Raw genomic sequence first — 23950 nt, 5'->3', positions numbered from 1 at the left:
GCATCTCACGGCAACTTGTTTTCTCATTACTGAATGATTCAGCATTTTGAACGAATCGGTTGACTCAAAGATTCAATGATCAATCCATGAACATCTGTCTCAATCATGAATGACTCAGTCATTCGAACGAATCGTTTGAACGAATGAATCAATGACTCGCTCATTAAGACGGTCGCCTGGCGACACCTAATGGCGGTTTAGTGTTATGTTTAAAAGTATCATTCTTTCCAACGTGTGTGCACCGTTATCAATGTCCGTGCGGACGTCCGAATTTTACTTTCACTTTTATATTAGTGATTTAAAAGCACCCGCTCGTGTCACACGTCGATTAATCGATGGGAAAATATCCTCACAGTCATATACCTAATACATTTATATTTAAGTACAATATAGGCCTACCTAGTAAAAAGTTTAATATACTAGTTTTATATCCTTTTGGACACAAGAGGGCAGTATAGCCCTATGTTTGCTTTTTTGTTGAACCAAATAGCACTAAATAGCCTGTTTTTAACTTTTTTATACTTCTTGAATTGCAAAAACAGAATAAAATGGGTTTAGTTCTAATATTTGTATAATTTTCTATAAAAATAAACGGTGTATAATTACATTTGTAGAAGATATGAGATGTTTTCTGATTCCTTTTTTGACATTACTTTAATCCCTCGCCATATCAAAACCGTTTGAGATATTTATTATCCGTTCACAATTTAGCATATTTAATGTATTTTCATCATGTTGAAAAAGTTTGGTGAGAATAAAATAAATAGTTTAAGAGGAGTGGCTAAAAATTCAGAGGCTGATTTTGCAAAAAAATCCACATTCAGACCAAAATATCTGACTTCCTGATGGCCGGAGCTAATGAATGTAAATTAGAAAGTTGTCCGGCTAGATGAGTACAATATACAAACTTTTTTTTTTTTACTGTAGTTAAAACTAACCCGCCCACTTTTGTCAAAAGCATTTTGAAAGTGACACACTTCCTGCTGCCACTTGGTGTCGCTATAACTTTGACTCACAATAGTTACATCCATCTGATCGGCCTCTTACCACGAACACACTGCTGAAGTTTCATCAAGATCAGTTAATGTATGCAGAAGTTATTCCACTTCGTGTTTCTCTTTTCTCGCCATAAATTCGTTTCCTCGCCACGGCCAAACCGTTCGAGATATAAAAAATCCGTCCGCAATTTAGAATCCTCAATGTCTTGACTTCATGCACACCGAGTTTGGTGGGGATTGGATGAATTCTCTAGGAGGAGTACTTCGCATTCCACAGCAAGCGTTTTCCAAACAACCCATAATAGCCGACTTCCTGTTGGGCTGGCGTAAAACTTAGAGCACGAAAGTTGTTCGGCCCGATGAGATCTATATGTGTACCGAGTTTCATATCATTACATGCAAGTGTGTTTGATTTATGGACAAGTGTTCGGATCCCGTTCCAGGGGGCGCTGTTGAGCCCCCCTGCCACGCCCGGGTACCAGCTTCAGCCCGGCCCTGATGGCCGCACGTTCTGACCTGTGTGCAAAGTTTCAAGAGTTTTCGAGCACGTTTAAGGCCCCAAAATCCCCTGAAACCTTGAAAAACAGGAATTTTAAACAAATCTCACTCAAAAGACAAATCCCCCCACCCCTCACACACACAGAGACGCAGAGGCAGAGAGAGAGAGGGAGAGAATTCTCCAAAAAATCACATTCAAACCAAAATATCTCACTTCCTGTTGGTCACAGCTTATGACTATAAATTAGAAAGTTGTCCGGCTTGATGAGAACAATATACATAACGATTTTTGTGACTCTACTTAAAACTAAGCCCCCACTTATGACTAAAGGTGGCACTACTGAGCCCCTCACCACGCCCGTTTCTGAAACTTTGCACATGTCTACGGGCTAATAAATGTGATGTGTCTGTCGAGTTTCATCCAATTTCAAGTATGTTAAGAGTCTCAAAAGCATCAAAAAAGAATATTAAAGTTTGAAGCGTTGCCATGGCAACAGTATTAAAGATATCAAAAATCCTTTCACAGGTCTACATCTGCCGTGTGTTTACATTATACACATAAACTTTGAAGCAAATCGGGTAAAAATAAGAGGGTGATTTCAAAGCATTTTGAAAGGGACACACTTCCTGCTGCCAGTTGGTGGCGCTATAACTTTGACTCACAATAGTCACATCCATGTGATCGGCCTCTTACAACGAACACACTGCTGAAGTTTAATCAAGATCAGTTAATGTATGCAGAAGTTATGACACACTTCCTGTTTCCATTATTCGCCATCAATTCGTGTCCTCGCCACGGCCAAACCGTTCGAGATATCAAAAATCTGTCCGCAATTTAGCATCCTCAATGTCTTGACTTCATGCTGACTGAGTTTGGAGGCAAATGGATGAATTCCCTAGGAGGAGTACATTAAATTCCACAGCATGCGTTTCCAAACAACCCATAATAGCCGACTTCCTGTTGGGCTGGCGTAAAAAGTAAAAGTACGAAAGTTGTTCGGCCCGATGAGATCTATATGTGTACCGAGTTTCATATTATTACATGCAAGCGTGTCTGATTTATGGACCAAGTTTTCGGACCCCGTTCAAGGGGGCGCTGTCGAGCCCCCCTGCCACGCCCGGGTACCAGCTTCAGCCCGGCCCTGATGGCCGCGGGTTCTTACCCGTGTGCAAAGTTTCAAGAGTTTTCGAGCACGTTAAGGGTCTCAAAAGTGCCCGAAAGGTTGACAGAAAAATAAGAATAAGAAGAATAATAATAAATAATTCTACCGAAAACAATAGGGCCTTCGCCCTTTCAGGGCTTGGGCCCTAAATATAGCTGCGAGCAGCGATTGCGGGCCCAAGCCGGTGGCACCGCCACCCTGGTGCCTTTAGTTACACTAAAGGCACCGGGGTGGCGGTGTCACCGGCTTGGGCCCTCCATCGCTGCTCGCAGCTATATTTATATATATATATATATACACATATATATATATATACACACATATATATATATATATATATATATATATATATATATATATATATATATATATATATATAATAAAGACGGGAAATTTTACTTGTCTTACCTTATTCTGATTTTATGATACACTCAAAATATTCCACAACAAATCCTTTAAATTTAATGTAAAAATAAAAACGAAAGTAAGCCGTGTTGGTCTCACGTAACCCTCTCATTAGAATCAAAATGTTTCAATATTTGCGATGTATTTGGATGCTAAACTATTCTTTATTATAGGCTTTGTACTTCACTCGTGTTCCAATATCGATGGAAAAAATCATCCTCTTCACACGCGCAAAAATGTGCTTGGAAACATCACAGTGGAGCTCTGCTTACTGTGAATGGTACAAATTGTACTACTGACTATTTAAACAGAGCAGTGTAATTCGTATATGTTATGTTGACTATTTTTATTATTATATTGTATTAGGGCTATAATGAACAGGCTGCGATGTCAAGATTGCAATTCTGGAATGTGTGTGTGTGTGTGTGTGTGTGTGACGCGGTTGCGGTTGAACAGTGGACACATAAAAACATAAATAAAATGTATTAGTTTATTCCTACTTCCATAGGAATACATTGAAAATGCTCGCTCTACTCCGCACCATTATCAATGTCTGTGCGGACATCTGTATTTTATTTTCGCTTTTAAGTTAGCGATTTAAAAGCCCTCAGCGGTGTCACACGTCGATTAACCGGTGGGAAAATATTATCACAGTCACATCCCTAATATATAAATACAATAGTCCTACCTGAAAGAGAATTTTACTTGCCCGACCAGAGTATAGCCTGATTAGAACGTCAATAACAAAACAAATTACTTGGGAATCACTAAAATGAGAGATTATTCTAATTTCATTACATTCATTTTAAGTTGCAATCAGCAGTTAATAATAAATGTCTTACTGATCAATGGTAACAAGGTTGCCCTGCTGAGGCTCATGCAGCTTCTCCAGGAGAATTGTAAACAAATGAGCGCAGCACACAAAAAAGCAACCCAGTTAACAACATACTGACTATAAAAATGACAAATATGGAGTTTTTATATATTTTATAACATATAAGCAACCTCACTTGACGAGTAGGCTACTATTTCCTGAATACAATCACGATTGAAACTGTGACATTGATTTCATACAACAGGTTAATAAACAGTTACAATTAAGTCACTTACATTTTAGATGCAATATTGACTGTTTTTGTTCTGTTTCAGCAGCAAAAATAGTTAAACAAAGATCACAGCAGAACCATCACGCATCTCACAGCAACTTGTTTTCTCATTACTGAATGATTCAGCATTTTGAAACGAATCGGTTGACTCAAAGATTCAATGGTCAATCCATAAACATCTGTCTCAATCATGAATGACTCAGTCATTCGAACGAATCGTTTGAACGAATGAATCAATGACTCGCTCATTAAGATGGTCGCCTGGCGACACCTAATGGCGGTTTAGTGTTTAAAAGTATCATTCTTTCCAACGTGCACCATTATCAATGTCAGTGCGGACGTCCGTTTTTTACTTTCACTTTTATATTAGCGATTTAAAAGCACCCGCTCGTGTCACACGTCGATTAACCGATGGGAAAATATCCTCACAGTCATACCTAATACATTTATATTTAAATACAATAGGCCTACCTAGTAAAACGTTTTATATACTATTTTGATTTCCTTTTGGACACAAGAGGGCAGTATAGCCCTATGTTTGCTTTTTTGTTGAACCAAATAGCACTAAATAGCCTGTTTTTAACTTTTTCATACTCCTTGAATAGCAAAAACAGAATAAAATGGGTTTAGTTCTAATATTTGTATAATTTTATATAAAAATAAATGGTGTATAATTACATTTTTAGAAGTTATGAGATGTTTCCTGCTTCCTTTTTGACATTAATTTAATCCCTCGCCATAGCAAAACCGTTTGAGATATTCAATATCCGTTTACAATTTAGCATCATTAATATATTTGTATCATGTTGAAAAAGTTTGGTGGGAATAAAATAAATAGTTTAAGAGGAGTGGCTAAAAATTCAGAGGCTGATTTTGCAAAAAAAATCCACATTCAGACCAAAATATCTGACTTCCTGATGGCCGGAGCTAATGAATGTAAATTAGAAAGTTGTCCGGCTTGATGAGTACAATATACAAACTATTTTTTTTTTACTGTAGTTAAAACTAACCCGCCCACTTTTGTCAAAAGCATGTTGAAAGTAACACACTTCCTGCTGCCAGTTGGTGGCGCTATAACTTTGACTCACAATAGTTACATCCATCTGATCGGCCTCTTACCACGAACACACTGCTGAAGTTTCATCAAGATCAGTTAATGTATGCAGAAGTTATTCCACTTCGTGTTTCTCTTTTCTCGCCATAAATTCGTTTCCTCGCCACGGCCAAACCGTTCGAGATATCAAAAATCCGTCCGCAATTTAGAATCCTCAATGTCTTGACTTCATGCACACCGAGTTTGGTGGGGATTGGATGAATTCTCTAGGAGGAGTACTTCGCATTCCACAGCAAGCGTTTTCCAAACAACCCATAATAGCCGACTTCCTGTTGGGCTGGCGTAAAACTTAGAGCACGAAAGTTGTTCGGCCCGATGATATCTATATGTGTACTGAGTTTCAAATTAATTCATGCAAGCGTGTTTGATCTATGGACCAAGTTTTGGGACCCCGTTCAAGGGGGCGCTGTTGAGCCCCCCTGCCACGCCCGGGTACCAGCTTCAACCCGTCCCTGATGGCAGGGGGTTCCGACTTGTATGTAAAATTTCAAGAGTTTTTGAGCACGTTAAGGACCCCAAAAGCCCCTGAAACCTTGATTAACAATATAAAAGCAATAGTCAAATCCCCCCTCCCCTCACACACACAGAGACACAGAGAGAGGGAGAGAAAATTCTTCAGAAAATCCACATTCAAACCAAAATATCTCTCTTCCTGTTGGTCGGAGATCGTTAATGTGAATTAGAAAGTTGTCCGTCTTGATGAGAACAATACACATACCAAGTTTTGTTGTTGTTGATAAAACTAACCCCCCCACTTATGACTAAAGGTGGCGCTACTGAGCCCCTCACCACGCCCGTTTCTGAAACTTTGCACATGTCTACGGGCTAATAAATGTGATGTGTCTGTCGAGTTTCATCCAATTTCAAGTATGTTAAGAGTCTCAAAAGCATCAAAAAAGAATATTAAAGTTTGAAGCGTTGCCATGGCAACAGTATTAAAGATATCAACAATCCTTTCACAGGTCTACATCTGCCGTGTGTTTACATTATACACATAAACTTTGAAGCAAATCGGGTAAAAATAAGAGGGTGATTTCAAAGCATTTTGAAAGGGACACACTTCCTGCTGCCAGTTGGTGGTGCTATAACTTTGACTCACAATAGTCACATCCATGTGATCGGCCTCTTACAACGAACACACTGTTGAAGTTTAATCAAGATCAGTTAATGTATGCAGAAGTTATAACACACTTCCTGTTTCCATTATTCGCCATCAATTCGTGTCCTCGCCACGGCCAAACCGTTCGAGATATCAAAAATCTGTCCGCAATTTAGCATCCTCAATGTCTTGACTTCATGCTGACTGAGTTTGGAGGCGAATGGATGAATTCCCTAGGAGGAGTACATTAAATTCCACAGCATGCGTTTCCAAACAACCCATAATAGCCGACTTCCTGTTGGGCTGGCGTAAAAAGTAAAAGTACGAAAGTTGTTCGGCCCGATGAGATCTATATGTGTACCGAGTTTCATATTATTACATGCAAGCGTGTCTGATTTATGGACCAAGTTTTCGGACCCCGTTCAAGGGGGCGCTGTCGAGCCCCCCTGCCACGCCCGGGTACCAGCTTCAGCCCGGCCCTGATGGCCGCGGGTTCTGACCCGTGTGCAAAGTTTCAAGAGTTTTCGAGCACGTTAAGGGTCTCAAAAGTGCCCGAAAGGTTGACAGAAAAATAAGAATAAGAAGAATAATAATAAATAATTCTACCGAAAACAATAGGGCCTTCGCCCTTTCAGGGCTTGGGCCCTAATAATAATTAAAGCTGCAAGCAGCGATGAAAGGGCCCTCGCACCCGTGCCATCGTCACTCGTTGGCTTTAGGAAGACAGAGCATGGTTGGGCAATGTGCATTTAAGGAGGTATACAGTATATAGTAGTTGCTAGCATGTTTAGTATGTTTTTAGCATGCTTAGTACACAATAGGTATGTAGTTAGTACTGCATTACTGTGTTAACCAGTTCAGTTTCTGTTGGCAGTAGGTGGGGTTATATATCTGAATATTGCTTTGTAGATGTGTTCAGTGCAGGACTTTTATGAAGTATGTGAAGTTTGGGGCATATTGGATATTGTATGTTTGAGTTACAACAACTTCCTTTAGCATTTCTAACATGCTTTAGAACTTAGCTATGTGTTGCTAGCATGTTTTAACATGTTTCTAGAATGTTGTTAGCATGTTTAGCACTTGCTGGCACTTTTTTATATGTTATTAGGAATCCACAACAGTGTTTAACATGTCACTTCCTGTTGCCAGCAGGTGGCGCTTTGACTGTAACTGAATATGAGCATTGTCATGTGTTCAAGACAGAACGCTTATCAAAAGTGTGACGTTTGGCGCAGATTGGACATTGCCTTCTTGAGTAACAACAACATCCTGTTTCATTATATTAGCATGCTTTAGCACTTAGCTTAGTATTGCTAGCATGTTTTAACATGTTTCTAGCATGTTTAGAAGTCAATGGTATTTTTAACATGTTGCTAGAACGGCATTAACGTGTTAAACATGACACTTCCTGTTACCAGTAGGTGGCGCTATTACTATAACTGAATATTCTCATGTAGATGTGTTCAGGCCATGACTCTTATCAAACGTGTGAAGTTTGGGGCAGATTGGACATTCCGTGCCTGTGTTACAGCAAATTCCTATTTAATTGCAGTATTAGCATGCTTTAGCACTAAGCTAAGTGTTTGCTAGCATGTTTTGACATGTTTCTAGTATGTTGTTAGCATGTTTAGCACATGCTGGAACTTTTTTATATGTTATTAGGAGTCCACAACAGTGTTTAACATGTCACTTCCTGTTGCCAGCAGGTGGCGCTATGACTGTAACTGAATATGAGCATGGTCATGTGTTCAGGACAGAACGCTTATCAAAAGTGTGAAGTTTGGCGCAGATTGGACATTGCCTTCTTGAGTAACAACAACATCCTGTTTCATTGAATTAACATGCTTTAGCAGTTAGCTAAGTTTTGCTAGCATGTTTTAACATGTTTCTAGCATGTTTAGAAGTCAATGGCATTTTTAACATGTTGCTAGAACGGCATCAACGTGTTAAACATGACACTTCCTGTTACCAGTAGGTGGCGCTATTACTATAACTGAATATTCTCATGTAGATGTGTTCAGGCCATGACTCTTATCAAACGTGTGACGTTTGGGGCAGATTGGACATTCCGTGCCTGAGTTACAGCAAATTCCTATTTAATTGCAGTAATAGCATGCTTTAGCAATTAGCTAAGTGTTTGCTAGCATGTTTTAGCATGTGTCTAGTATGTTGTTAGCATGCTTAGCACTTGCTGGCACTTTTTTATATGTTATCAGGAGTTCACAACAGTGTTAAACATGTCACTTCCTGTTGCCAGCAGGTGGCGCTATGACTGTAACTGAATATGAGCATGGTCGTGTGTTCAGGACAGAACGCTTATCAAACGTGTGAGGTTTGGGGCAGATTGGACATTCCATGCCTGAGTTTCAGCAACTTCCTGTTTCATGGCGAAACATCGAAATTTGTCAGGCCGCCGAGGACCCGCCCTTCGACGAAAACTCAAGATCTTCGCAATTTAACGTCGCAAAGGCCTTAAGATTACACTCACCAAATTTGAAGATGATCAGATTAAAACTGTAGGAGGAGTTCGTTAAAGTACGAGGCATGAAAATGGCAAAAACTGCACAAAAATCTGAGAGGAAGTTGAAAATGGCTGACTTCCTGTTGTGTTTAGGGCTACGCTCCAAGAGACTTTTTTGTAGGTATTAGGTCCTTACATGTATGTACCGAATTTCGTAAACGTACGTGGAACATAGCGGGAGGCGCACTCCGTTGAACTTTTATAGGTGGCGCTATCGAGCCATTTTGCCCCGCCCAATTCTGAAACCTATATCAGATGTAAATTTTCGCCAGTTCTGACGCGTGTGCAAAGTTTCGTGAGTTTTCGAGCATGTTTAGGCCCTCAAAAATGCGATTAAATGCGGAGAAGAATAATAATAATAATAATAATAATAAACAGAGCAATTCCAAGAGGGTCCTCACACCATCGGTGCTCGGGCCCTAATTAAAGCTGCAAGCAGCGATGAAAGGGCCCTCGCACCCGTGCCATCGTCACTCGTTGGCTTTAGGAAGACAGAGCATGGTTGGGCAATGTGCATTTAAGGAGGTATACAGTATATAGTAGTTGCTAGCATGTTTAGTATGTTTTTAGCATGCTTAGTACACAATAGGTATGTGGTTAGTACTGCATTACTGTGTTAACCAGTTCAGTTTCTGTTGGCAGTAGGTGGGGTTATATATCTGAATATTGCTTTGTAGATGTGTTCAGTGCAGGACTTTTATGAAGTCTGTGAAGTTTGGGGCAGATTGGATATTGTATGTTTGAGTTACAACAACTTCCTTTAGCATTTCTAACATGCTTTAGAACTTAGCTATGTGTTTCTAGCATGTTTCTTGCATGTTACATATTAAGTTTGGGGCAGATTGGACATTCCATGCCTGTGTTACAGCAAATTCCTATTTAATTGCAGCAATAGCATGCTTTAGCAATTAGCTAAGTGTTTGCTAGCATGTTTTAGCATGTTTCTAGAATGTTGTTAGCATGTTTAGCACTTGCTGGCACTTTTTTATATGTTATTAGGAGTCCACAACAGTGTTTAACATGTCACTTCCTGTTGCCAGCAGGTGGCGCTTTGACTGTAACTGAATATGAGCATTGTAATGTGTTCAAGACAGAACGCTTATCAAAAGTGTGAAGTTTGGCGCAGATTGGACATTGCCTTCTTGAGTAACAACAACATCCTGTTTCATTATATTAGCATGCTTTAGCACTTAGCTTAGTATTGCTAGCATGTTTTAACATGTTTCTAGCATGTTTAGAAGTCAATGGTATTTTTAACATGTTGCTAGAACGGCATCAACGTGTTAAACATGACACTTCCTGTTACCAGTAGGTGGCGCTATTACTATAACTGAATATTCTCATGTAGATGTGTTCAGGCCATGACTCTTATCAAACGTGTGAAGTTTGGGGCAGACTGGACATTCCGTGCCTGTGTTACAGCAAATTCCTATTTAATTGCAGTATTAGCATGCTTTAGCACTAAGCTAAGTGTTTGCTAGCATGTTTTAACATGTTTCTAGTATGTTGTTAGCATGTTTAGCACATGCTGGAACTTTTTTATATGTTATTAGGAGTCCACAACAGTGTTTAACATGTCACTTCCTGTTGCCAGCAGGTGGCGCTATGACTGTAACTGAATATGAGCATGGTCATGTGTTCAGGACAGAACGCTTATCAAACGTGTGAAGTTTGGCGCAGATTGGACATTGCCTTCTTGAGTAACAACAACATCCTGTTTCATTGAATTAACATGCTTTAGCACTTAGCTAAGTTTTGCTAGCATGTTTTAACATGTTTCTAGCATGTTTAGAAGTCAATGGCATTTTTAACATGTTGCTAGAACGGCATCAACGTGTTAAACATGACACTTCCTGTTACCAGTAGGTGGCGCTATTACTATAACTGAATATTCTCATGTAGATGTGTTCAGGCCATGACTCTTATCAAATGTGTGACGTTTGGGGCAGATTAGACATTCCGTGCCTGAGTTACAGCAAATTCCTATTTAATTGCAGTAATAGCATGCTTTAGCAATTAGCTAAGTGTTTGCTAGCATGTTTTAGCATGTGTCTAGTATGTTGTTAGCATGCTTAGCACTTGCTGGCACTTTTTTATATGTTATCAGGAGTTCACAACAATGTTAAACATGTCACTTCCTGTTGCCAGCAGGTGGCGCTATGACTGTAACTGAATATGAGCATGGTCATGTGTTCAGGACAGAACGCTTATCAAACGTGTGAAGTTTGGGGCAGATTGGACATTCCATGCCTGAGTTTCAGCAACTTCCTGTTTCATGGCGAAACATCGAAATTTGTCAGGCCGCCGAGGACCCGCCCTTCGACGAAAACTCAAGATCTTCGCAATTTAACGTCGCAAAGGCCTTAAGATTACACTCACCAAATTTGAAGATGATCAGATTAAAACTGTAGGAGGAGTTCGTTAAAGTACGAGGCATGAAAATGGCAAAAACTGCACAAAAATCTGAGAGGAAGTTGAAAATGGCTGACTTCCTGTTGTGTTTAGGGCTACGCTCCAAGAGACTTTTTTGTAGGTATTAGGTCCTTACATGTATGTACCGAATTTCGTAAACGTACGTGGAACATAGCGGGAGGCGCACTCCGTTGAACTTTTATAGGTGGCGCTATCGAGCCATTTTGCCCCGCCCAATTCTGAAACCTATATCAGATGTAAATTTTCGCCAGTTCTGACACGTGTGCAAAGTTTCGTGAGTTTTCGAGCATGTTTAGGCCCTCAAAAATGCGATTAAATGCGGAGAAGAATAATAATAATAATAATAATAAACAGAGCAATTCCAAGAGGGTCCTCACACCATCGGTGCTCGGGCCCTAATAAACAGAGCAATTCCAAGAGGGTCCTCACACCATCGGTGCTCGGGCCCTAATAATAATAATAAACAGAGCAATTCCAAGAGGGTCCTCACACCATCGGTGCTCGGGCCCTAAAAAACTACTTGAATCAATGAACAGCACTAATAAAGCCCCATTCTTACAGATCATTAACTAAAAAAAGTTGGTTTAGGGTTTAGTTACCCTTTAAAGTTTAAAGACTTGTGAACATCTCTGGTTTAGATCATTTACATTTAGATAACTTACTATATTTACCCCCATTTACAGTTCATCTAATAGTGAATTATAAGATGGAGAAATTAACGGAGCAAATCTAAGTATAACGCTTATAGCCCTTGTATTTTGTCACCAATAACCTACTTTTTGAAATACCACCACGTGGTCAACAGCCTGAGAAATACTGATCTTGTGGGTTTTTTTTCTTCTTCCTGAAGCCTGGGGTGACAAGAGATGCAGAAGTATAAGGAAGGATGATAGGTCACTGTCCCATTCTGAAAAACACAAAACATATGTTAAATGTCTACACTACAATAACTAAGTTAAGCAGATTTTAAACCATTGCAAGTTAGTTCTGTACAACTCTACCTGGGGAATCCTGTTCCTCCCTTTTCTCTTTGGCAGATGACAGTAATCTTTTCAGCAGTGGAGTGGAAGTCAAGGTTTCTGCTAGCCTGATAACCTTTGCTTTGAAGACAGTTGGCCACCTTTCAAAAAGTCTGGAAGCAGATTCTGACCCAAAGAGGAGCGTGAAGTCCTGAAGAATCTGAAGCAGTTTGCAGAAAACATGTAAAGAAATTACCATAAAATATTACATTTCTTAACAAGCTAAATGTGTTTTCAACAAAGCAGACTATTTGACAATTCTCTGAAACTAGCATTTCAATTTGGTCCAAAAAAAGGAAAGACAAAATCCATACCAATCCTTTAGTATCCAGGAATTGAGGAAAAACTGAGAGAATGGTGGTGGATTTCTCTGGATCATGGATAAGGTGCTGTCTGTATTCAGACGTGGTCCTCATCTTCTGCATGATGACCTCACGGTCACTTGTATGATTCATCAAGGAGATAGCCTCTAAACTTTGGTCATTATCTAGCTGATCTTCACGGTGACACAGCTGTCTGTCAAGCAAAGGGCCTCCCTTTTCCTCTGTTTTTGGATCATCCTTATTTGCAGAAGGTTTTGTCCCCCGTTGTACTGTTTTGAGGCGCCATGACAAGAACCCAGTGTTTTTTTGGCCATCATAAAAATGTTCCTAATGAAATGACACAAATTAAAACTCAAAATTGTAACCCTCCATCGAAAATGACAACTTCTTAGAAAGACATTTCTAAATGATCACAAAAATACTGAATGTTCTAATCTCACATAATGACTTACATATCCAGTCCTCCCTTGGGGATCTCTGAGTGAGGGAAACAAGGTGATAATTCCCAAACCATAGTTCTGTTTGGTAAGTCGATGTGGGACTCTCCTGAAAAATGGAAACACTCAATGTTACTTCACAATGATGAGAATTGTTTAAAATTATATAACTAAACTACTCTTATTTTCAGAACAATCAACAGCTTATTACTTAAAATTTGTAGCACCCAACTAATATAGTTCACAATTTATATACTATCATAATCACTAACAAATTAAATAACCCAAGACTATTACATTTTGATAATTACCCTTCTGTCTCAATCATGTGTGCAACCAAGATGTTCACCATCAGTTTTCTCATGTCATCGCTAATTGTCCCTGTATCTTCATTCTCCTTCAGCACATTTGCTCCACCTGGTCTTGTGTGTAGAATTTCTTTTATCAGCTATAAAAAGAGGAACATTAACCAATTATGTAAGGGATGAAATACATCCAGCCAGTTGTTATAGCAGAATAAACTCCGACAGGCTGATCAGGACATGAAGCGGTGGGTTTTTTAAACAAAAATAAATCAGCTGCATGTGAACAAATCTATATATTTTTTTCTTTTTTTTCTTTCTTTTTTCTGTCCGTCGACTCTCTCTTTTTTTATTGCAGAACTTACACATAATTACAAGCTCAGGGAAGTGAAGCAAGGTTGTATCTCTTACAATGAACAAACAATGAAACGAGGAGAAAAAAAAAAACATAAATATCCTGGATTTGCATGAAGCACATTATGTAATTATACATACAAAAAAAGAAAAAGAAAAGCATAACAACAAGGTTAAGTCATATCTTTGAATAAATCATCATAATGCATAAAAAATTTTGCACTTTTTTTGTTATTTATAAGTCTAAGGGAAGAAATAAAATAATTAAGGTCAGCAAGAAAAAGAGGGAAGCTCAAAGGAGACTTAAGCCATTTTTGCTTGTGGATGAAGAATTTTGCATATAAGATAAGGAAATTAACAACATGTTCAAGGGACATCCGCTTTGGGTTTTCATAATAAAAGATAATCTCTTTAAGAATGAAGGTGTGGGTCACATTTGTAGGGCCAAAAACAAAAGCACTTAAATTAGCCCAAAATCGATTGGTTACATTACACGCACAAAATAAATGGGGGACAGTTTCCTCAACAAAACCACAAAAAGAGCAAGTCTCATCAATATCAGAATATTTAGAAATGGAAGAGTTAACAGGATAGATTTTATGAAGGATTTTATAATGAATTTCCTTAACTTTGTTGGATACACAAAATTTACTAGGCAAAAGCCAGGCCTTTCTCCAAATTACATTTGTTACAAGCAGAGCCGCCTTAACCTAATGTTAGGCCCCGGGGCTGAGAGGTTTTGTAGGCCCCCCATCCCCTCAATTTAAAGAGTCTCATTTTAAAAAAGTGTAATAGCCTATCTAGGTAATCTACATCACAAAATGCATTAGTTTCTTTTGAGACCTACAACAGTGATTTTTTTTAAATATTGTTTTTCATTTTAATATTGTTATTAACATATCACTGAGCACATAAACACAAGACACTTTATTTAACAACCACACACAGCAACTAAATTTCAACTTTATGCAAATGAGAAGCGATTTTCGCGAGCGACGACCAATAGGAAAGAAGCCTTTCAGTGGAGCTCAGCTCCCGTCACCTTCTCGAGTGAAATTGCATGTGAATCGGCAAGACCGAAGAGTTCAAGGGCGATTTCACTGTTTTATATGATTTGACTGTAACTAACCACAAACATGGATATAATAAAATGATGCATGGAAAAGAAACTGTCGACAGTCTCAGTGAGTTTAATTCATACATTTATAGTTCGAGTGTTGTAGTTTTATGATGCAAGTTTAGCACTGCTGCAGTTCATTTTACAGTGCATTATGTTGACTATTAGGGACAAGAAAATGTATTAGCCTATTTGTCAAATTCGGATGACGTTTTAGTAATTGATGACAGTATGAGTGAGTTTAATTTGTAGATTGATCGATCGTTAATCTAGTAAATGATTTAATCCCTGAACACTGCTGTGTGTAATATAAAAACACTCTCCCAACAGCATACTGTTTCTTTTGAGCCTAATTCCTAGTCAAATTAAAATGATATAGTTGTATAATATCACTTGTGGTGGTGTTTTGTATAGATGTGGCCAGACGAGCAGTCTCATTCGCGCCGCGGGACCTCTAGACGCGCGTAAACGCGTCTTTACAACACTGAAATCACTCGCGCCAGACGCTCTATTCGCGTTTGGTGTGAACGCACCTTAACAATAACATTAGAGTGACAGCACTACCAACACCCACAAGCGACTAGCGACATACAGCGACAAAATCTGACAAGTTAAAACAAAATGACCTTTTCAGCTCATCATGAACCTGAACATGGGAGGCCCCTGGGCTTGGGAGGCCCCTGGGCTTCAGCCCAGGTAAGCCCGTGCATTAAGGCGGCCTTGGTTACAAGGGATCCCCAATAGAACTTCCCCCTTGGAGTAACTTTTCTCTTCATTTGAAAAATTGAGCGAATATGTCTGTTGTTGCATTTTCGATCTAAAAAATCTCTCGCCCAAGTGTAAAGCCGGATAAAGTACTTATTTTTTCAATTTGTGAGGCCTATTTTTCCAAATAAAATCCAAAAATATTTTGTTAATTTCCCTTATAGCTTTATAATTGATAAACAAAGAAAGAGCAGGGTATAACAAGCGAGAGAGCCCTTCCACCTTAGATAAAAGGACTCTACCGTATAATGAAAGATCTCTCTGAAGCCAGATGTTAAATACGTTTTTAGTTTTTGTCATTTTGGTAACGGGATTTTTAGTGATATGGATACCTAGATATTTTACACAGTTTTTAACAGGGATCCCCTCCAATGATGTCTCATCTATATCATGAATTGAGATAATTTCGAAATATTAAGTTTTAGACCCGAAGCACAAGAAAATTGTTCCACCAATTCCAGAGCATTAGGTAACTGTTTTTTATCCTCCAAGAATAGTGTGGTGTCGTCCGCTAACTGTGCAATTTTAAACTCCCGATCAAATATAGAGATTCCTGTCAAACTTTCATTTTGGTTAATCCTTAGACAAAGTAGTTCAGTGGCTAAAAGAAATAAAAACGGGGAGATTGGACAGCCCTGTCTGACTCCACGATGGATGTCAAACCTTTTGGATGTATCAAAGTTAACGATCACTGAGCTGTTAATATCTCTATAAAACATGGTTACAGTATCAATAAATGATTTACCGAATCCAAATAACTCTAGAGTGCGAAAAAGAAATTTGTGTTCTAAGGAATCAAAAGCTTTTTGAAAATCAAGAAAAAGTATGAGACCGTCTGAGTGAATTAAATTAGAGTAATCTAGCACATCTAATACTAACCTTATATTATTAGATATGTGACGGCCTTTCATGAAGCCCGACTGAGATTCTGAAATAATGTTATTTAGACCAGTACGTAATCTTTTAGCATAAACAGAGGCTAACATTTTATAATCTAATGTTAAAAGAGTAATAGGCCGCCAATTGTCAATTAATAAAGGGTCCTTGCTTGACTTGGTATAAGGGATATAACTCCCTGTTTCATTGTAGAGGTCATCTCTCCCTGACTGATGCATTCCTTATACATATGAAATAAAGGCAATTTAATAAACTCCCAAAAGTGAAGATAGAATTCTACTGAAAGCCCGTCAATACCAGGGGATTTACCTATTTTCATTGAGTGCAGAGCTTGATTAATTTCCTCTATTGACAAATCAGCGTCACATATTCGACTAAACTCACGATCAATAATTGGTATACGGTGTTTAATTGTATTAATACATTTTTCACTGCTGTCATAGTTAAATTCAGATGTATAAAGATTGCTGTAAAATTTGCTAACAAATTCTGATATTTCTTTAGGGTCTTTAGAGGTAACTCCATCGATGTTAAGCGCTGAAAGAGCTTTCCTCTGACCGTTTCTTTTTTCCAGGGCAAAAAAATAGTTAGAATTCTTCTCCCCCTCCTCAAGCCATTTCGCTCGAGATCTAATATATGCACCTTTGGCCATCTCTAAATAAGCTCTGTCGAATTCCAGATTTATTTTTTTTATTTCCATATCTTCTTCTTCTGTAATCTTATCTTTAGCTAGTAAAACATTAAGTCTATTAACAAACTCTGAATCGGTTTTATGTTTAATATTTTTAAGTTCCTTACTACTTTTAACTGCAATATATCTAGCTTTATATTTAAAGAACTCCCAGTTTTTTTTATAATCTCTGGTTGATCCGGTAAATAATTCTTTGGTAAGATTGATGATACTATTATTAAATTGTTTGTCTTGTAACAAGGTATTATTAAGTTTCCAATAGCCCCTCATTCTCGGGTTATCATTGATGTCTCTCAATTTTATTGCAACTAATTTATGATCTGATAAGGGGGCAGTGACATGAGAAATATCTTTTACATATTTAAGGATAGAAGATGAAATTAGAAAAAAGTCAATCCTAGATCTAAGAGATAAACTTCTATTGGACCAGGTAAAATCTTTTGTAGAAGGATTAAAGAACCGCCATGCATCAGTAAGAGAGAGATCGGAGCACAGGGAAAAAATTTGATCATTATTCATCCTGCTATCAAGTCTAGGGGGTAGGGGTGTGAACCGACACTGGTCTCACGGTTCGGTTCGATTATGATTATTATGTCATCGATCCGGTTCAATTCGATATCACGATGCACCGCATCCTCAATTTAAAATTTTACTTCAAAAGTGATGTGTGCGAGCATGTGCTCGCCTGTTCGGGAAGTTGCAGTGACAGAAACAGTGACATTCCAGTTTAAGTTTCAAGGGATTAAAGCTTGTTTATGACACTAAGAAAAGGAAAATCTGTCAAATAAATTTTGTTTTAAAGACATGTTCATTTAAAAGCAGCGCTCATTAATCAGTGTATTATGTTACCATTAAAGATGCGCGCATCAACCGTCGCCGAGTCCGCTGTTGAAAGTGACGATCATCCATTTATAATCACGCGTAACAACACAGAATAATTGTAATTTGACCATCGGGTGCGGATACTTAAATCAGAGAAAGTTATTGGGGCGGGTGGATGATTTGTTTTTGGCTGCGGATTCGGGTTACGGAGCTCATCCACTTACTCTAAAGCAGTCAGACTCTGCCGGGCGATAACAGCTCGGGGTGAAAACGGCTAACGTGGTTTATCAAGTTAGTGGTATTACCTCCTGCATATTCTATTTGTGCGTGACATGAGCGTACACAGCGCGTGTCTTCTGCAGGTCGTGCTTACCACGTTGTTCATAAAAGCCGAAATGTGGCCAGATGTTGGCTTTTAAAGTAGTTGGAGCATTTTTAATTTTCTCTCACTCGCGTCTCACCTCCCTCTGCCATTGTATGCTACCGCAACAAAGCACGTACGCGACAAATGACGTAAGAAAAGCGTCAGTACATTATAACTGGTTATGGTCTATTACTGAACCGATACCGAATCGTCCTCGTCTGCATCGCGATGCATCGTAGAAATGATTAATTTTGACACCCCTACTAGGGGGGTATCTATCCAGGTGATCGTCCATACATTCATTAAAATCTCCCCCCAAAATAAAATAAACATTATTATATTTTTTATGTAACTTTTTAAGCTTGTCCACTAGAGAGAACATTACTCTATTGGATGCACGAGAGTTGTGTCCATATACACAACAAGCTATAAAGGTGGCGTTATCTTGTTTAATTACAGCACAAACCCATCTGCCTTCATCAGAACATACAGTTTCTAATACAGTCCCTTTAAATCTATGTAACATTATAGCAGTCCCAGCCGAGTGGCTGCTGCCATGGCTAAAGAAAATTGAGCTTCCCCATTGCGTTCTCCAAAATTTAACATCTGTTTCCCCTGAATGAATTTCTTGAAGAAAGATGAGATCAGCTGCACTTCTTTTACAAAACAAAAAAATTGCTTTTCTTTTCAGATTGTCCCGCAAACCTCTAACATTTAAAGTTACAACCGACAAGGAGTTCAACGAATACTCCAACAAGAACCCCTAAACAAAATGAGAAAAAACAACAAAAAAGTTACTTTCTTTAGACTAGCTACCAGAATGTAAAGGGAGAGGTGGATAATAACCAAAGCACATGTTATCGAGGTGATAAACAAATAAGGAGATTAATAGTAAAGGTAACAATAATTAAAGAAGAACAAAAATAGTTCCTATTTGTGCACAGTTTATATTGTTAGTCGTCAAGTTTCATCTTTTCGATTTTTGCATGAGAAAAGTAACCAGTGCAAGCAGCAGCTTGGCTTACACGACATCAGCATAGAAGATTTGTTTCCCATCAATCAAAGCAAATGAGTTGCGAAAGGTTGCCTTCTTGCCCTCCTCCCTTGCCTTCTTCACAAGAGGCCACAGCTTATCCCGCGCTGCTCTATCTTCAGGAGACAGCGGCTCCGAGAGACGCAGTTTATTGTCAGTTAGAAACTTGCAACCTTTAGCAGCACTCCAAATGATGTCACGAATGTGGCGCTGTGAGAAGAGAATTATGATCGATCTGGTCTTTCCATCCGTCCGCTTCGGACCCAGACGATGAACGACATCGACACTGTCCTGTAGCCCGTCTCCGACTCCAGGAGCAATCTTCCCTAAGATGTTGAGGACCACACTTCGGACATCCTCATTGTCTTTTTCCGCAACGCCGTGCAACTTTAGAAAACATCGCCAACTGTAACGTCTACACTCCTGTACACTTGCTTTCAGTGATTTGTTTTCCTTTCTCAGAGCGTGGACCTCAGATTCCATATGATCGAGAGCCTCTTTATGCACGCCAACATCCAAAATAAGCTGTTGTACCGTCGCTGTTAGACTTTTGACTTGTTTGGAAGTCGCCTCGGTGGTAGTTTCAATCGCCGAAATCTTCTGGAACGTTTTGTCTAATTTAGAATCAAGCTCACGAATAGCCGCCAAGACATTCTCATTCCCGTTTCCACTAACGTTAGATTCTGCGCGTTTAGTTTTTTTAGCAGCTGGCCTCTGAGGAGTATCTGAGAGGGATGTGACAACAACCTCATTGTCGAAATTTGGACATGTGTCAAACCACTGTGATTAGGTATCTTTCTTAAGTTTAAATCCAGCACTACTCAAGGCTGATGCTGAATTCTCAAATTGATCAGTTGAGCCAGATGCGTCGGAAGACATGGTGTCAAGTCAAACTTGTTTAACTTTCTTCTTGCCTCTTTTTCCCATGCATAAAGATGTCAAATCAGAATCATATAACGTTTTCACGTATTTTTTTCACGTTATCACCAGTCCGATTAATAGGTTATATCACCACTTCACCTTTATTTCCCTGAAGAGCAAAGAAACACTATCACCTACACCGCCGCCATCTTGGCCTCACAAATCTATATTAAATAAAGCAGCACCATTAAAAGCTTCAACCGCCATCTTCTATTGCATCAGCTGCAATACAGCCTTGCACTACAGCGTCCCAATGGTTAAACCGCGTTATTGCAGGCGTTATTAGTTGAAAATATCTGTCGACAATATCTGTTTTGACGTTTATCGATAATGTCGACTACATTTTTCAGCCCTAGGGAGATGAGTGAAGAGCTGTGCCTTATTTCTAACGTTACCTATATTTCACGACGAGTGTTCCACACAGTGTTAGAGCGAACACTAACAAATATTACTGGATTTCGTTCCTTAAAAGGCAACTGAGAGCTTTAATTCACTACAAAATTTTAAATTAATTGCGTTTGACACCCATATTTGGCAGAAAATAATACCACGCAGATCAATCATTTCACAACATGATAAACTTAACGTTACCACAGTTCAGAACCACGACTATCACAGAACCACGGTCAACGAAAGAATATTCAAATTAAAATCATAACAATTAGTTTTAGTCCAGTGATCTTCCTGATAGGCCAATTTAACGTTACTGGTAGAACACTCTAGAAATTCAACAGTTAACCTTGTAAAATGGCCTGTGCTTCGCGCGCGCAAAACTTTAGGCTTTGTCGAGTGTGCTCAGAAAGAAAATGCCTGTGAACGTGCATAAAAACAATTACAGTGCGCGAGACGTGATGATAGACAAAACTAAGCTTAATCGAGGCTTTACTACCTTTACATAATTTATAAAGTGGCATGACATTGGCAAAAATCAAAATACAAAAATCAGACGTCAGAGCTCGTTGGCTGTCTAATGTTAATTATTCATTATTACAGTGATTTGTGATCGAATAATAGATTAAACTAATAAACTGTATACATTGAAATCAATTTACAGTCTGATTTATCTGTATTACTATCAAGTTAAAGTATTAGACTTACCCCACGCTTGACTCTTCCACAAGTAAAATGGCGTTCGCATGTGGTCTGGACTCTGGTTCAGTCAAAACGACGGTTGCACGTAAACGGAGGTGTGGCTTGGTTAACTCTAAAAGAGAGTTATGTTTGCAACAACGCAAAATGACACCAACTCTTATTTAAAATGGACACTTCTGGTGTTAAACCCAATCTGTTTAGTGTTGATTCAACACTTTATTTTAATACTTTATTGTAACACTGGAAAATCAACACCGGTCAATTTACTGTGATGTTGACAATTTTACATTGTACAGGTTATCACTTGGTTTTTGACCAAGTGAAGCTCTAGAAACAATTCACAGAAGAGTATGTTGTCTGGAAAGAAATCAAGCATCACTGGCAAAGGCTCAAAAGAGACCATGCCTTTCTTAAAAATCTTTTAAAATAGGTTGCTGTTGATATAACTGTTTTTGTTCAGTACTTCGCTTATATTATGTGCTGCAATACTATATTCAATTCAATTCAATTCAAATTTATTTGTATAGCGCTTTTCACAATACATATTGTCTCAAAGCAGCTTTACAGAAAGTGCATTTCAAAAAAAGGTACATAGAAAAATACAGTTAGTTAATCATGCATTAATTTAGGGCATAACATATCGCCTGCGTCGAGTCGTCTCCTCACGGGCGTGGAGTCGTCTCCTCACGGGCTTCGAGTCGTCTCTGCATGGGTGTTGGGGCATCTGAAGTTTCCATGAGAGGCTGGATACAAACTGGAGCTGACGTACTCTATTTACCTCGGGACTAGCGTCCCGAGATAACAACAGAAAAGCAGATGGGAAATAATTAGCGTAGCTGCTGTTCCTAATATTAATGCATTCAATCTGATTCAACTGTAGTATAAAAGGTAAGTATTATGTGAATGCTTGGCTAAAGAGATGCGTCTTTAATCTAGTTTTAAACTGGGACAGCGAATCTGAGCCTCGAACAATATCAGGAAGGCCATTCCAGAGTTTAGGAGCTAAATGTGTATATATAACACTTACATTTACATTTACATTTACATTTATTCATTTAGCTGACGCTTTTATACAAAGCGACTTACAATTGCTATATATGTCAGAGGTCGCACGACTCTGGAGCAACTAGGGGTTAAGTGTCTTGCTCAGGGACACATTGGTGTCTCACAGTGGATTCGAACCCGGGTCTCTCACACCAAAGGCATGTGTCTTATCCATTGCGCCACATACCACCCACGTGTACCCACCCACACTTCAATGTGTATATGTACTGACTGCTGCTTTGTAAATTTATGTAAGGAACAGGCGACTCTGGCCCTTTGCATTCTACTTTTTGAGGTTAATTAAGAGTTAACCTCCAACCCTAATCGAGCACATCTGAAAATTTGAACCAAAGTCTTCAGGTTTACTTATAGACAATAGGCAGGAGGGTTTGAGGTTGGAGCTAAATCTGCAGGACAGTGGACGCTGAGGGCCAGAGTAAACCATCACTGCTTTAAATAACGCAGAACATAAGCTGACCCGACTGTCCATTAAACAACTTCATTTGAATGGTTTGTGTTTTTTGTTTTACTTTCAGACCAGCACTGGAGAACGCCTGACAATGGGATGTTGAGACTTCTTCCTCTGGTTGAGAAAAAGCTACACCACATCAGTGATCACATCTTCTGTTCTTCAACTGAACAAACTGTTTAGACGAGGTAGAAGAACACGAACATGATAGAGACGTACAGGGAAGAGCAAGAAACCAGTTTAGCTGTGATAATGAATCATTATTTTCCAACACAATATCAAATCTGTTTACTGAATATGATTCTCTGGCACTCATTTGTGGCTTCAGCAGCTGTGAATGGATTCATATGATGTTAACGTATTTTTGAAGACACATTTTTATTTATCTTGAATCTCATTTTTCTTTATGCTACTTTATCAACTTTATGCTTTGTCCTCCAATAAAGTGTTGTTTAATAAAGTATGGTGACTATTGTGTATTGAAAGTGGTGTTTGGTACAGTAAATATACATTTTTATTTGAGATTTTTATTTCTTATTTCTTTAGTTTAATTAATTTAAAAATAACTACATATAATTAAAAATAATAATAATTACAACTGGCCTGTTGGAGTATGCTTTTACTTCTACAAAAAGGGCAGATTAGGTACCTAGTCTTATTATTTTTTATTTCATAAATTAATCAGATGATTTAGATTAATTCACAAATAACACACACGTAAATGCGGTGGACAAAAAATAAATAGGGGTGCACTATCTAAGCTTTCACATTGCCTTTTAAGTCTAGTAATTTACATAATCATAGCAGACGCTTTTGTCCAAAGCAGCTTTAAAAGTGAGGAAAACAACGAAACCGTTATAAAGATAAAATAATAGGCAACATAGATACGTTTCAATCGTTTTTAGAAACAGACACACACACACACACAGTGTGAGCAATGTTCTTATTAGGTGTTTTTATGCG

The 23950-nt window shown here is 38.6% G+C and overlaps 1 protein-coding gene and 1 long non-coding RNA gene across 2 annotated transcripts in view; one reads left to right on the top strand and one right to left on the bottom strand.

The window, feature by feature from the left end:
* LOC309510013 (uncharacterized protein) overlaps positions 1-23950 on the top strand; it is a gene marked incomplete at its 3' end in the record, with an annotated part of 1894646 nt that overhangs the window by 1000856 nt on the left and 869840 nt on the right. The window lies entirely within an intron of this gene.
* On the bottom strand, positions 12228-13506 carry LOC309510050. The gene is made up of 4 exons (XR_014210171.1): positions 13428-13506; positions 13132-13225; positions 12671-13006; positions 12228-12516 (listed from the first exon to the last, which is right to left on the bottom strand). It is a non-coding gene; the product is annotated as an uncharacterized lncRNA (long non-coding RNA).

The sequence above is a fragment of the Leuciscus leuciscus genome (genome assembly GCF_965113295.1).
Source record: "Leuciscus leuciscus genome assembly, contig: SUPER_11_unloc_1, whole genome shotgun sequence".
Lineage (NCBI taxonomy): Eukaryota > Metazoa > Chordata > Actinopteri > Cypriniformes > Leuciscidae > Leuciscus > Leuciscus leuciscus.
This window is presented reverse-complemented; position numbering and strand designations above follow the sequence as displayed.